Consider the following 11,213-nt stretch of genomic DNA (forward strand, 5'->3'; position numbering starts at 1 on the left):
TTGAAAATGTTTTAATAAAGCAACAGTCCACCTTTAACAAAACAATAGTATATGGTAAGAGAACAAATACAAAATGTTTATAACACAGCAGCATGGATACAGGGATAGATACAAGAGATTTCAAAGTAACTGTGTATAAAAACAGATGTATATTTTAAATCCACTTTAAATGATTAGAATCTTCAAATGATTTAAACACACAAAAGCATAAACATAAAATTAAAAGAATAAAATTAAAATGAATATACGTATAATTCTGAAAGAAGTTGGTGTGTTGAGTCTTGCTATTGGCTGATGGACTGATCAGCGAGCTTTGCTCTTGAACATCTCCATGTTAGCAGAATTCCTCTTGTACAGTAAGACGGAGACAGTGCAGAAATACAACACGTTTTTCACCAGCAGTATCACATACGTCACACTGAACAGATACAGACTGCGGCTGAGCTCAAACAAACCTACACAAGAGACATAAAGGAGAAATCTTTTACAGATCTGTCATGAAAAATTTCATATAATTATTAAATGTTATATTCAGTTATTATGACAATTGTAAAATATAAACTGGCCAGTGAAATATGAAAACATAATTATTTCATGTAAAAATGTCATTTGATCAATATATTTAGATGATATTTGGCTGATCTTTATCTTTTTACCAGTATTCATAGGTTCCTCTTCATCCTCTTCTTCTGCTTTTGGAGATGGACAGGTAATATTTGCGTTTGACTTTTGAGTGACTTCTGTAAGAAATCAACATCATCATGTAAGTTCTGTAGATGTGAAAATAACTTTGGGATATTTGTTATTTCTTAATTAAATAATTTTGCAGCATTAGTTTAAGAGACGAATCACGAAGCTCGAAGGCGTATTAATGATGAATAGTTCACAAAATATTCAACTCAATAATCACAAATAGTGAGGACATACTGTAAGTAAACGAACCTAATTTTGTAATATTTTGCATATTACATTATTAATATCCATCTGTGGACATTATTTCCAACACAGAGGCCTTTAGGATGTAATTTTTTATTATTATTAAGATTGTTTAAGTCCAGATTGACAATGGAGGACATTCTGAGGACACAAAAGAGCAGATCATTGTCTTCTTGTTACCTTTTGGAATGTCTACGTTCTTAGAGTTGCTGTCATGTTGAACAGAGCAGGTGAATTTATTGTTCATGGCTTTGTGTTGGTCTATGATGAGCATGCTGGTTATTTGGACCAGATTCTCATCTCTCTGCTCCAGCTGCTCAGCATCTTTCAGCTCCACGTTTGTTCTACTCTGATCTTCTGCTTTCCACGTGAATGTCACCAAGTCTGGGAACATGCCTCTCGCCTGGCACAGCAGAACAGACTTTCCATTTTGTGGCGTGGACACTGGATACGCGGACACTTGAGGCTGTTTGACCTCCTTCCCTCTTTCTGCATCATTAGAGGACATGCAAATATTCTTATTAGTGAGCAATCAATAAACACAATGAAAGAATAGCTATTTTATTTATTTATTTATTTGAGTCAGTTGGGTAATCATACACAATTGGGAATTATGATGTTTCAAATTAAAAATGCAATATTTTTCTCATAAGCACAGTGAAATGGGCCTGGACTATTGACAGAACAGGGACATCAAACATCAGGTCCTCGGGGAGCACAGCACTGAATGCAGAATTTACAGTTTACTCCAGGTTACAGTTTACTTAGGTTTATGTATAGTGAAGTTATGATCATGATTCTTGAATGTGGCGGTAAGCCTTGTTATTTAACCCAAACAATGGAGGAATTTTAACTGTTATTGAAATAGTCATTTTTATCACCATCAGTTACCAACTTCTACAAGATATCCTTGAACCAAGAGTTATTTATTAATTCATTTATTATTTTTCGTGTTTACACATTCCACTTTATCCCTGAGTTCTGCAACAAGGTCTAATTTAACTTTTTCAGCATGTTACTGGATTAGCAGTGCTAAGTATGGATCAGGACTACTTACAAACAGGGCCATCAAACAACAGGAGAACAGCACTGAATGCAGAATTTACAGTTTACTCCACATTAACCCATCTAATTCCCCTCATACTGTAATTAGTCATTCATTATTAAAGGACATGACATGTTAAACAATAAACTACACTGACATTTACACACTATTTAAATGTTTAGTGAATAAAAAAATGACATAACTTCTAACATTACTTGTCATACAGCTACCTGAGATATTCTTGTTATCTTGTTATCGTAACACAAAAAAATTAATTCAAACATCAGGTCCCTGAGGGGGAACCATACACAATGCAGAATTTATAGTTTACGCCTCACTAACCCATCTATTTCAACTCATATAGTAACTGTTAATTAATTATTAACATAAATGGCATGTTAAACAATAAGCTTTAATATATAATGTGTTTAATATGCAATATTAATTATTGCCTGCATATACTGTATACAGCATATCATATATCATATATATAGCACTTTGAATATCCACTGGTTTCTCTACAGCCTCAGAAACACTCTGCTTGAAGCTGAAGCAAAACTTTTGTCTGAAGTGTTCTGTTTCACTGGAAACATTGTGTACTATACTGAACTATAACCTCCTCTACCTACATGCATATGCATATTTGAATAATATATTCATGTAATAATTATATGAATATAATAAGCATTCATTGAGAACTATGCTATGATCATGACTTGAATGTGTCTGGTTGACCCAAACCATGGATAAATGTTAATTATTATTGGGGAAAAAGTCATTTTAACCACCATCAGTTACAAATTTTTCAAATATATCCCTTGAACCAAGATTGGTACTCGCATAATATACCACTGTGCTCCTTGTAGTGTCCTGCCAAACGAGAGTTATTTACTTATTCATTCATTATTTTTGTGATTACAGGTCCACTTTACGCCTGAGGTCTGCAATGGGGTCTAACTTAACTTTTTGCTAAATGATATAAAGCCACAAGCATGAAAAAGTTGTTAAGTATAGACTGTTACTGGATTAGCACTGCTAAGTTTGGATCAGGATACTTATAGAACATCAGGTCCTCAAGGGGAAAATACAGAATTTATAGTTTATGCCATGCCAACTCATCTAATTCAACTCATACAATAATTGGCAATTAAAAAACTTTTAAGGTAAATAGTGTGTATTAAACTATAAACTGCACTGCATCTGTATACATTTACAACTAAAAATATTTATTGAATAAACAAGTGACATAACGTCTAACATTATTTGTCACGCAACTACCTGAGATATTCTTGTTATCTTATTATCTAAAAATTAATTTTAACGGCAGTCCAGAGTGTTACTTGATTAGCATTTTACAGCAACATTTTCTCGACATTTTCAGTGCAACATTGCTGTGAATTATCTCACAAGTGCACATTTGTACAAACCAAATTAAGGAATTTTTTAAAGGAACAAACTAAAGAAAGCATAAAGAATTCATGAACATCGGAAAGATTAAAACTAAATGAAATTGTGGCCACCTTATTAACGGAGCTATTGGCTATTTTGACCAGTTGGAATGCTCTGAGAAGCAACCGTGGTTTAATACTCCTAAATGTTAAGCATATAAAAATTCATTAAAGGTCTCTTCGCATGTAGTTTGTGCTGCAGTGTATACTATCGACTGCATGAAGTATTTATGTTTTTATATTTATGTAAGTATTTATGCCCAAAAATTATTTATGTGTGGACATATATATTTCTAAGTCTAATAAAACATATCTATTTAGTCAGACATTATAAAAAAAATTTAATTCCTTTGCAGACATTTTTTATACTTCTTTTTTTATTTTACCGTTTTCTATTCAATTCTGATTTTACTGTTTTATAGTTGAACCTACCGGCACCCAATCAAGTTTTAAAAACACTTGTCTTCTTTAATTCATTTTGGACATTATATCAGGTCAGTAGACAAAAAAGAAACTGCAAAATGTGTTCATACCAATGACGGTAAGCCGAGTTCCAGATCCAAATACTTTGTAGAGGTAGCCACTTCACACTGTGACTCAGACTACACCAAATACTTCTAAACAACTAGACATCTAAACAAGCTTTCTTTTTTAATAGCCTCTATATTCTGAGAACAGACACTACTTTTCTTCATTAATTAGAAATACAGAAGATACCAAAGATATTTAATTTGTGTACCATATGGTTAATGTAATGGTTAGATGATTTTGCTTTAAGGGCTCGAAATGTTGGAGTGCTCTGGGAAACAACTGTGGTACCAGTATAACCAGTATCTGTGACTACTGTGCTCTTTAATGCTCTTAAATGTTAATCATATAAATATGTATTAAATATGTCTTCAAATGTATTTTGTGCCATACTTACACTATCCACTGTATGCTATTGACTGATTAGGTTTTTGATGGCAAAAAAGTATCTGTTTGAACATGTTGTATATTTCTAAGACTAGTGAAAAAAATCTATTTAGTCAGACATTATTTAAAACATTGATTCCTCTCCGGTCATCTTTTTTACTCTAAGCTTTTCTTGCCTTAATTCATTTTGGACATTATATCAGGTCAGTAGACAAAAAAGAAAATGCTAAATGTGTTCATACCAATGACGGTAAGCCGAGTTCCAGATCCAAATACTTTCTTGCTGTAGTAGCCACTTCACACTGTGACTCAGACTACACCAAATACTTCTAAACAACTAGACATCTAAACAAGCTTTTTTTTTAATAGCCTCTGTATTCTGAGAACAGATACTACTTTTCTTCACTAATTAGAAATACAGAAGACACCAGAGACATTTCATTTGTGTACCATATGGTTAATGTAATGGTTAGACGATTTTGCTTTAAAGGCTCGAAATGTTGGAGTGCTCTGGGAAACAACTGTGGTACCAGTATAACCAGTATCTGTGACTACTGTGCTCTTTAATGCTCTTAAATGTTAATCATATAAATATTTTATTAATATTAATATTAAGTATGTCTTCAAATGTATTTTGTGCTATACTTACACTATCCACTGTATGCTATTGACTGATTAGGTTTTTAATGACAAAAAAGTATCTGTTTGGACATGTTGTATATTTCTAAGACTAGTGAAAAAAATCTATTTAGTCAGACATTATTTAAAACATTGATTCCTCTCCGGTCATCTTTTTTACTCTAAGCTTTTCTTGCCTTAATTCATTTTGGACATTATATCAGGTCAGTAGACAAAAAATAAAATGCAAAATGTGTTCATACCAATGACGGTAAGCCGAGTTCCAGATCCAAATACTTTGTAGTCGTAGCTACTTCACACTGTGACTCAGACTACACCAAATACTTCTAAACAACTAGACATCTAAACAAGCTTTTTTTTTAATAGTCTCTATATTCTGAGAACAGATACTACTTTTCTTCACTAATTAAAAATACAGAAGACACCAGAGACATTTCATTTGTGTACCATATGGTTAATGTAATGGTTAGATGATTTTGCTTTAAAGGCTCGAAATGTTGGAGTGCTCTGGGAAACAACTGTGGTACCAGTATAACCAGTATCTGTGACTACTGTGCTCTTTAATGCTCTTAAATGTTAATCATATAAATATGTATTAAATATGTCTTCAAATGTATTTTGTGCCATACTTACACTATCCACTGTATGCTATTGACTGATTAGGTTTTTAATGGCAAAAAAGTATCTGTTTGAACATGTTGTATATTTCTAAGACTAGTGAAAAAAATCTATTTAGTCAGACATTATTTAAAACATTGATTCCTCTCCGGTCATCTTTTTTACTCTAAGCTTTTCTTGCCTTAATTCATTTTGGACATTATATCAGGTCAGTAGACAAAAAAGAAAATGCTAAATGTGTTCATACCAATGACGGTAAGCCGAGTTCCAGATCCAAATACTTTGTAGTCGTAGCCACTTCACACTGTGACTCAGACTACACCAAATACTTCTAAACAACTAGACATCTAAACAAGCTTTCTTTTTTAATAGCCTCTATATTCTGAGAACAGACACTACTTTTCTTCATTAATTAGAAATACAGAAGATACCAAAGATATTTAATTTGTGTACCATGTGGTTAATGTAATGGTTAGACGATTTTGCTTTAAAGGCTCGAAATGTTGGAATGCTCTGGAAAGCAACTGTGGTACCAGTATAACCAGTATCTGTGACTACTGTGCTCTTTAATGCTCTTAAATGTTAATCATATAAATATTTTTTAAGTATGTCTTCAAATGTATTTTGTACTATACTTACACTATTGACTGTATGCTATTGACTGATTAGGTTTTTGATGGCAAAAAAGTATCTGTTTGAACATGTTGTGTATTTCTAAGACTAGTGAAAAAAAAATCTATTTAGTCAGACATTATTTAAAACATTGATTCCTCTCCCGTCATCTTTTTTACTCTAAGCTTTTCTTGCCTTAATTCATTTTGGACATTATATCAGGTCAGTAGACAAAAAAGAAACTGCAAAATGTGTTCATACCAATGACGGTAAGCCGAGTTCCAGATCCAAATACTTTGTAGCCGTAGCCACTTCACACTGTGACTCAGACTACACCAAATACTTCTAAACAACTAGACAACTAAACAAGCTTTTTTTAAAAAAATAGTCTCTATATTCTGAGAACAGATACTACTTTTCTTCACTAATTAGAAATATAGAAGATACCAAAGATATTTAATTTGTGTACCATATGGTTAATGTAATGGTTAGATGATTTTGCTTTAAGGGCTCGAAATGTTGGAGTGCTCTGGGAAACAACTGTGGTACCAGTATAACCAGTATCTGTGACTACTGTGCTCTTTAATGCTCTTAAATGTTAATCATATAAATATGTATTAAATATGTCTTCAAATGTATTTTGTGCTATACTTACACTATCCACTGTATGCTATTGACTGATTAGGTTTTTAATGGCAAAAAAGTATCTGTTTGGACATGTTGTATATTTCTAAGACTAGTGAAAAAAATCTATTTAGTCAGACATTATTTAAAACATTGATTCCTCTCCGGTCATCTTTTTTACTCTAAGCTTTTCTTGCCTTAATTCATTTTGGACATTATATCAGGTCAGTAGACAAAAAATAAAATGCAAAATGTGTTCATACCAATGACGGTAAGCCGAGTTCCAGATCCAAATACTTTGTAGTCGTAGCTACTTCACACTGTGACTCAGACTACACCAAATACTTCTAAACAACTAGACAACTAAACAAGCTTTTTTTTTAATAGCCTCTATATTCTGAGAACAGACACTACTTTTCTTCACTAATTAGAAATACAGAAGATACCAAAGATATTTCATTTGTGTACCATATGGTTAAATGTTAATCATATAAATATTTTTAAGTATGTCTTCAAATGTATTTTGTGCTATACTTACACTATCGACTGTATGCTATTGACTGATTAGGTTTTTGATGGCAAAAAAGTATCTGTTTGGACATTTATTTGTATCTGTTTGGACATTTATTTGTATTTCTAAGACTAGTGAAAAAAATCTATTTAGTCAGACATTATTTAAAACATTGATTCCTCTCCCGTCATCTTTTTTACTCTAAGCTTTTCTTGCATTAATTCATTTTGGACATTATATCAGGTCAGTGACCAAAAAAGAAACTGCAAAATGTGTTCATACCAGTGACGGTAAGTCGAGTTCCAGATCCAAATACTTTATAGTAGTAGTATGTGTATCTAGCCACACACTGTGACACAGTCTACATCAAATACCTAATTCTAAATAACTTCTTAACAATACATCTTAACAATTTCTTTAATAGTCTCTATTTTCTGAGATCATAAACTTAGAAATATTAAAGACAAGTAATCATTTGTATACCATGTGGTTAATATAATGATTAGATATTGTCACAAATTTGCTTTAAAGCCTCAAAATGGTTCTAGAATAATGCACAAAGACTCTTTCTTACCTGTTACATAAAGTCTTGTGCCTGAGCCGAAAACCTTCACCCAGCCTCCCACAGCATTATGTCCAATGACAAAAAATTACTTTGTAGACATAATGGAAGAAGTATGCCTTAAAATTAATTATAAATACTCCTATCAAATTAGTTTTACAGAGAAACCATGCCGATATGAATTTTAGCATGAAATATGGAATAGTGACCTGAGACGAGTAACAGATGCTTTATTTTTGATTGTGCAAACCAAATTCAGATACAGATATTTACATATATTGTTCATGATATTACCACTAGGGGCCAAAATAGCTTGCACACTTCTATCAAATTTATACCACACTGATGTTAATAATGTGCACATCAGACACGTACACTATAATTGAATAAGTGTCATTTATATTAGATGTTATTACATGTGTTTCTGAAAAGCAGAGTGTTTGTGATTTCATTAATAGTAGCAACAGTTCAACAAATCAGGGTAATGAAAGCTAAAACTTCACTACAAGATCATAATACTGTCTCACTTAGACACCCATATTGTTTTTTGAGAAGTGAGATGGGAATGTTTATAAGTCATTTCATATCTAATCACTGAATCACTTGGAGCTAAGCACAGATCCTAGAGTTATCACATAAAAGACAATTTCAGATGCGAAATCATTTACAAAAAATGATTAATACATATGACTATACATATTATCATAAAAATATTAGAAGCTGTGGACTCCTATAATTATTTTTCTAATTTTTTTTACAACCTGGGTAAAGTTAGTAATGTAGTATGAAGTTTGGGAAGAAGCTGTGAATTCTTTTAGGTGTTGTTGTACAGCACTCGTAGTTTTAATCTCACTGTGCTGCCCACACCCAGCAGGCACAGTAATATGTTGCTGAATGCTCTTTCTCTAAATTGGGGATTATCAAAACAAACTGATTTCCTATCTTCTCAGATTTCAGTTTCTCAAAACCAGGTGCATTGCGGGGGTTTTGATCATTGATGGCCACATACTGAACTCTCTTGAAAGGTTCACCATCTTTCTTCTGATACCAGTGAATGTAATCTGAACACTCTGAATGGAAGGTACAATCTATCTTGGCAAGCTTAGTGGTAGGTTTAGTCATTATGATCTTCTGATGCAGCTCCACAGCACTGTGCACTGTGGAAAAGGAAAAAAAAACATTATTTTAGCTCAATAATACATATAAAATGTCTGTATGAACACACAATAGGAGGGGAATAAAAGGGATATGCATAAAATGTCAATTAATGGAAGTTAATATATTTCAGGACATGACGCTTACCTGGATTAATTAGAAAAATCATCAATAAACATAACTGCAGTGAGAGATGCATGCCGGCTGAATGATGTGTAGGAAGCTCTTGAAACTGCACCAGAAGATACTGAATGCATGATGACCATCATTAAGAGGAGCTCATCATACTGTTTACGCCTCCTTCTCTTTATCTGTTACATGTCACTCTTACAGTATACAGAAATCAAATGGAGCATTCAATAATATTATGCAATGTTCTGTTATCTCGATGTTGTGGGTAAGCCAGCTGTTTTACTGATTTAGCTTAAAAAATGTGCCCTGTTTATTGAAAGAAAAGACTAGGTCAAGGGCATCACAAGATTGCAAGGATTTATAGAACCCTTAAGGCCCTCTGAGGAGCCCCAGTTTACAGAAAAAATTTCCTTCTTACATGTTGCAGCCACCATTGTGTTTTAAAAGAAAATATGTCATTTGCATATTGCTTTAATAACCAAAACGTTCGCAAAAAAGATGTGCAGGGTTTTCGGTGTTATCATGAAAGTCGGTCTCCCCAATATTCTGAACATTACACCTCTGAAGATAAGTATGCATTTAAGAAAGCTTAGAACATCCATTTGTGTGCTAGTATGCTTTATATATTGCTCAAACACATTTCTGTTCTAAGTTTTTGTGTATTTAGTTACAGCACTTGTATAATGCAATCACTCAGAAGGGTTAAATAACTGTTAAACCATGGAGAAATTTTACCATATTAAATACCACTGCACAACTGTGAGTCCAGGTGCATCCTCACAGGAACATTAAACTGAACCTGTCACAGAAGTAACGTTCCTACAGTTTTGTGCTCCTTTCAGACTAGCCACATTTATTTAAAGTTTCACTTTTCTTTTCTACTTTAAAATTTAAATAAAGCTTTGCTGAATATCTCAGTATTAGGTATGACTGTGTGAAGTCTCCAGAACCATACAACTGAATATTTTAGTTTTAGTTAAATGGTGGCATATTTTTATGGTCACAGTGCCATCAGCTTATAACCTTTATTAACCTTATAACTCGTTATTAAAATTATGTGTGATTATTTTTTTAAGCATTTCTCAGCATTAAATCTATGAAAACACATTACTATGTATTTAACACATTAAAAAATATTTTAACCCATCAGGCAACCATCAAATTTTTAGAATGCTGACAATGGCTGCATTTTGCTCATAACCGAGTAACAGGGTTGAAAATAACAAGGTTGAGTATTTTAGCATAGAATTATTAAATACACTAGCTAATCCATGCTAAAGTCATGATTACAAGTACTTTCTAATAACTTATTAATAATTACTTTTAAAATTAATAATTTCATTATTAATGTCATTAAAATAAAGAAAAAGAATGAGAGAACTTTTTTTTGGCTTCCCATCATCATATCCTTCAGGGAATTTAGTGATGCAACTTCCTGGTGAACATGTGACTTGGGAACTATTCCAGATACTTCATAGGGGTGAATGAGTTCAGGTGGCAGGATTGAGTGAATGACTGACATTTTTTTGTGGTCTGTAATGGATGACTCATGGAAAAGGATGTTTTAAGCAAGCAATGTTAAGTTGGTCACAAATTACTGCAAAAATGCTAAGATTTTCAGGGTAATGTGTAGTTATAGTGGGCTGGGTACTGCAGAAAGATTTTATTAATGTTTTAAGTTTATCTGAAACATCTGTATAGGTCGTTGTAAAAGACACTATCTGTGTTTAAAATACTTTTATTTTGCACCTATATTTGTAAACATAATATCAGCCAAGCATGGAATTACCCCAGATAATGTTTCATTTTAAGGGGAAGTAAATTCATGCAGGGTTTTTTTTGTTCTCATGGCTCATGCTGATTTTTTAAAACCACTGCACCTACAAGTGAGAGCTCAGCGCATCTCTCTCTCTCTCTCTCTCTCTCTCTCTCTCTCTCTCTCTCTCTTGCACACACACACACACACACACACACACACAGCTCAAGAAACAGTGACCTCAGTTACCAGGAAACACT

General features: G+C 32.9%; 1 pseudogene; it reads right to left on the reverse strand.

The window, feature by feature from the left end:
- Positions 1 to 9,331, reverse strand: LOC128318160 (uncharacterized; annotated as a pseudogene).
- Between the last annotated feature and the right edge of the window lie 1,882 nt (positions 9,332 to 11,213).

The sequence above is a fragment of the Pangasianodon hypophthalmus genome, chromosome 4 (genome assembly GCF_027358585.1).
Source record: "Pangasianodon hypophthalmus isolate fPanHyp1 chromosome 4, fPanHyp1.pri, whole genome shotgun sequence".
Lineage (NCBI taxonomy): Eukaryota > Metazoa > Chordata > Actinopteri > Siluriformes > Pangasiidae > Pangasianodon > Pangasianodon hypophthalmus.